Consider the following 6,001-nt stretch of genomic DNA (forward strand, 5'->3'; position numbering starts at 1 on the left):
TTTTAATTACATAAATATAAAAGTACAATCATTTGTATAAATGTGCAACTTGCAAACAGAATTAATTTGCATACATTAACAGGATGTTACATCAAAATGCAAGCAACATGAGACACACAAGGGGTTTTGGAAGTTTCTTGATGTACGTGGAGGCAGCCGTACAAGGACGTAGGATTTGCAGACATGAGAAGCAGCTTCCAAATGAAGTTCTGGTTTGATCTCTGAATCAAAGCCTGCATAAGAATGATTTTAAATCAATGGCAGTAAAAAATAAATAAATAAAAAGAGGGCAATAAATCATTACAAATACACACTGTCTAATGATATGTCCTGTTTGCTTTATCCAAAGAAAAAAAAAAAGGAAATCAAACTTGATCTTGAAACAGGAGGTTTTTACTGTACGTAGCCAGAACAAACAAAATATATATATTTTTTTGCTCAGAACCTGCAAGATCAAAATATTCATGGAAAAATACAAATAAAATATTATTAGTAGCTTTTAAAATGGTGTCTCAACAGCATTTTCATTTTTTAAAGTAATATATTAATCAATTTTGTATTAGATTAAGCAATGTATTTTGATACCCTTTTGTTTTTCCATGAGTATTAGCTGCAGTGGATTTAATATCAATATTCCTTTAACTGCATCCTAAATTATTACGCATATATGTTAAATTATTTGATGATGATGTAAACTAAAACATTTAGGATGACTACAGCGGATAAATCCTCCATTAAAACACATGAACCCACAGTAAGTCACAGCTCCGCCTCTTTCAGAATACACAGAGGAGTCTGGAAACCGTTAAAACCATTGCAATCAATGGAGATCAATTTTGCACAGTGCAAAAAGAGTTGTTAACACGACACATAAGCTCTAGACATAAATTATTTCAAAAATATTTCTGGATATGCAAGGACAAATGTAAGGCATTTGACTTGAAGCCATGCATGCATTTTAGGAGACCAAAGTGTTTTTTTTTTCTACATACAACAGTTAAGCATTGGAGAAGTGTGAAGTGAATTATATTTGAACTGACTCAGACGGAAAGTCCCTGTTTGGTTTAATCTCTTTTTCAGTTTAGCTTGGATGACCAGAAATGTTCCATCAGGTGTTTTCTGCAGAGTCATGGAGACAGAGCAGTCGATTTTATGGGTGCAGAGAAAATCATGACACCTCTTTAACCTCAAGCCCCAGAGGAATGCTGACACATAAAATCAGCGGTCCCCAACATTTTTCAAGCCGCGGACAATATTTTCACGGATCAGCCTGTATGAGGATGAAGTTAGTGTCTGATTTAGTATAGCCACCAGTTTACTTAACTTTTGAGGGTGAATTTTTTCATCATCTTCTTCAAAGTATCTTAAACTTTATTTGTCCACTAGATTTTGTACAGGAACCTTTAAAATGTGATATTGATTTTCCCTTAACCCAAATCAGACACCAACTTCAGCCTCATCCGACTTTCATCATGACTCTCACTAAAGCTCGTATTTTCTTACTTAAATGATAAACATGAATCCAACGATTGAGCAACTTTAATAGACACCCAGTTGCTGAATTTTATGCATTATTATTATGGTGCGTGGGAGCGACTGTTGAAATAATTCCATATTTGGAGCAAAGGATCTTTGTTGTGAAGTCAAAGTCTCTTTTTCTGTTTCCTTCTGTTTCTCTGCAACAAGAAACTTTTTCGTTTTTTTTTTTTTTTTTTTTTTTTTACTTTGACAACATGGGGGTTTCAATTTAGCAGCTGGCGTAGCCACTTTAAGAAAGTAGTAGATGGAATTTCTACACGTGACTGAACGACTTGACCTGCGTGTAATGAAGAGAATCCAGCAGTTTTCCAAAATAATTTTCCCTCAGAATCAGATTATATTTTTTATTTATTTGTAGCTTGGTACTACCAGTCCAGTGGGCCGGTACTGGTCCATTGCCCGGGGGTTGGGGACCACTGCATAAAATGATTCAACAACCATCTTTTTTGAGGTTGGAAACAGTGCAGCAGAGAAAACCCAGTGAATTGGATATGTCATTCGGTGCAGCATGCCCATGCAATTGGTCAAATATTGCAGGACTTTCTTTTTCTTTTTTGCAAAGTCAGTGCTGTGTGAGATTACTGCACAAATCCACTCTTGTAGGAACTACTGAAGACATAAATTGTGGGAAATATGCTTTTGTGAGTTTGATAAGAAGTCTGATCCGACCCATAGATGTAGACTTCTTATCTTAAAAGCAAAACTGAAACTTCTCTTCAGCCTTTTGAGCAGAAACCTTCATATGATCAAGGTTTTTCAGGTTTTTCCAGTCCAGAATGCTGAATGTAATGAGACTGTAAGTGAAATATTTGAAAGCTAGATGTAGAAAAATAGATTTTAAAGATTACTCTGTTTTTTTATGTACAGCTATGGCTTCACCATAATGGCATGCAGGGAAAACTAAGACAAGCCTGAAGATTTAACTACCTGAGACGTTTTCTCGATTCCTCACGGTGAAACTGGGGGTGTGTGTGTGTGGGAAATTATTCAAATCGATGCGCTGAAAACGCGACGCCAGCTTTGATTCCCACCTTATTGTGAAAAGGGACATTTGAAGACATTCCCTTGCTTTACATATATACATTAATGGCATGTCTGTTATTCACAGTGTAAACGTGATGAGGGCGAGGAGAGGCAGATCTGCAAGGAAAGGAAAAGGAAGCGGCGATGCAGAGATGACGGGGAAGAGGAAGACAGGTGGTGGTGGGGGGTATGGATGTGGAAAGATGGATGGATGCAGCAGATGAGTTCTTGGCCAAGAATTTGCATCAACCGTGACCTTAGCTCCAAAGGGAGTCAATTAACAGCACCCAAACTTTCAGCCGTCTCTTTGTCCAGCTTCCTCTCCCTCTTCATTTTCATCACCTCTTCTGCTCTTTACTCCACTCTCTTCATCACCACTGCCAGTAAGGTCTAACCAACATGAAACACCACATGGCTTTAGATCGCAGACACAGGAGGACACAGTTACCTGCAATGAGGACATTGGTTGTTGGGGCTGCGGGGCAGCACTCTCCCCTGAACTCCATTCATTAAAATTCAACTGCCCATCTCCACTGACATAAATTGGCCTATTCAGGATTTTTTGCGTGTTTTAAATCCCCCAAAAAACACATAAAAACAAGAGAGATTTCTCTCCTCACTATCATAAATCACTGCCAGTGGAAAAAAAGCCTTTAAGGTTTGGTTTTCGCCCTCAGGATCTCAGACTGACTCCACCACTTTCAGTCTGAATTATTGAACACGTTCTACTCCAGGGATTGAACTGGCAGGCAAAGATATGACCCTCAGCTTCCTTTCTGTCACCAAGAAAAGTTTAGTACGGCAAAAATTAAAACTTAAGTAAGAAATGTTTTAATTGGTATTCACATGGAAAATTAGGCCTGTTACCTTTAGTTAAACAAATTAAAGGGCTTATTGTCAGTAATTTTGTTAAATAAATATGAATATATCCAATTGGCTGTTGCTGTTACAAATAAGAATTTAACTTAATTAATTAGATGCAATTAATAAGATATTTATTTTGTTGCCAGGGGAAGCTAAACCACTTTTTTCCAGTTGTGCAGCACTCTTATCTGAGCATTCATGATACGTTTGAGGTATAACTTGGGTTTTTGGTGCAGTTGAGTTAGTTCATCTTGAGGTAGTTGATTTTGAGGTTTACTTTTGGATCGCTGTCCAGTTAAAAAATATTTGATTTTCTTCCCTCCTAGTGGGAGACCTTGTGGGTCCATCAAAAGCCCAAAACTTGATCAATCCACTTTACTGTTTCCAAGCAGAACATTTTGTCCTCAATCTGCAGATACGTAATGGATTTTCCTGAACTACGATGATGCTTCAACCATCAGGTTCTGTTTTGTGGAATTATTATTTCAGATTCTGTAGAAGACAGGATCTTTATCTTTAAGGCAAGACCTTCCATTGTAATAAAGAAAGGCATGGGTGGTCTGAACTTATGCCTTCAGTTTTGCTGCTAAATGCTATTTTTTATTTTATTTTACATGAATAAGCTTGAAACTACTAACACCAAACCTCAAATTCAGGGAGAAGTGGACAGAGTGTGGAGAAAAGTTAAGATACGTCCCCGATTTTGGTTTTAAACCCTATTCTGATCATTTTTTTTAGGATGCACAAAAATACCTGTTGTCTTCATCAATATTGGAGATTTTGATATTTTCCATCTATATCCTGTATTTCTGTTTTGAAAAAAAAAAATCAATTTTATCTTATAACTCAAATGCCAGTAGGTCTCATCATCTGCTTCTCTCACCACTGCATTAACCAACTCGTTTTTTCTGCTCCACCTCAGATGTTTCAGGGATTTTAAACTTGTCAGCTTTATGTTCTCTTAGTAATCTTTTTTGTCTTATGGATGTTTGGTGACTTTATGTTCATCTAATTTCTAGCCTTAAGCTGATGCGTCTTCTTTTGTCCTGTTCTAGTGATTTTTGTTTGTTTGCTCTGCTTTCCTAATGTCTTACTGCCGCTGTAACTAACTTGCCTGTCTTCAGATGTTTCTGCATTTTTCTTTTTTGTCATTTTCCTTTTCTCTTAGACTCCAACCAATCATGGCAGATGGTCAGCCTTACTGTTGTTTTGTTTCCTCCAAAATGTCATGAAGAGATTTAAAGATTTCCTCTTCACTGATTGCTAAGGGAGTTACAAAAAAAGGCTTCTATGTAATTGCATGATCACTTAAAATGCTGTTAGCACTGGAATTATTTAAACGGAATTAGATGAAAAAAAAATGAATAGCTAATCGTGTTCAGGCAGATATTTTATGCTTTTTGAGTTCCACTGTGAGACCACAGTGGTGATTAATTTGCACTTTATACTGAATTTAATTAAATACCTGTTGGCCTTAAAAACAGTTTCATTTTAAGGTAAAATTATTATTTTTTAGTTCTTGTTGGGATTAGGTTTGATTTGAATTTGAATCAGTCTGTCTGGGAAAAGTCATGGAAAAAAAAAAATCAGTTTTTCCCACATTTTTAAAAATGTTTTAGCTATGAAATTGTGTGTTTTTTTTAATTATTTTCAAACATTCACCACAGAATTTTTGTTGTCCATTGTTAGCAAATATTTGTATTTTATTTAGTTTAATATTGGTTTTGGAATCAGATTAATTGTGAAAATGCTTGTAGAAAGCCAAGGATGAAGTTAAGAATCCTGGACGCTTTTGTTAAAATTCCCATTTTTTTGTAGGAATTCTTTGATATTTCTTGTCTTTGTAAAAACTAGTAACAGTAATCTTGTTTTTAAATAATCTCTAATTCGTTTTTTTTTTTGAAGAGCAATTGAAACTTCTTGGATTTTACTAACATTTGTCTCCTGCTTCTGTTTATCTAACCCCAATAAATATACTGTAAATATTTCCCTTTTATTCAGCTTCACCAAATTATTTATTTGCCCGCCTCAACTTGATTTTTACAAATAATACATCAAAAGCGTTCAGTTCCCTGGAAGAGAGCCATAACTTCAAGTAAGGAGAGAGAAAAAACAGAACAGCCTTTGACTTGAGCCAGTTTTGCCGCTGAAACCTGTGTTTAGTTGATAAGGACCCCATTTCTTCACAAACAAGAAACAGATTTTCATTCCTCGTCTTTTTTTTTCTTCCCCCATCTCAAGAGGAAATGACTCCTGGTGGCCTGCTGACGTGACACAGGGAAACCGCCGGGCACTACAGCCCCGCTGAAATCGGCTACATCACCACTGTTGCCCCAGAAAGGAAATCAATCACCCAAGGAGGGAAAAAAAAAGGGAAAAATGGGTTTTGCAGAATCAATGGAAGGTATAGAAATGGTGCAAATGCATGAGAAGTATAATGCATAGAACTGTATGTGCTATATCGTTCAGAGAATATATTTGTTTATCAGCATTCAATATGTGCATTCATATAATTGAACAAAATTCAGAGAGAACAACATCTGTGCTGTTTGCTTCCCGTGGCTTTTTTTTTTTT

This window comes from Oryzias melastigma, linkage group LG15 (assembly GCF_002922805.2).
Source record: "Oryzias melastigma strain HK-1 linkage group LG15, ASM292280v2, whole genome shotgun sequence".
Taxonomy (NCBI): Eukaryota; Metazoa; Chordata; class Actinopteri; order Beloniformes; family Adrianichthyidae; genus Oryzias; species Oryzias melastigma.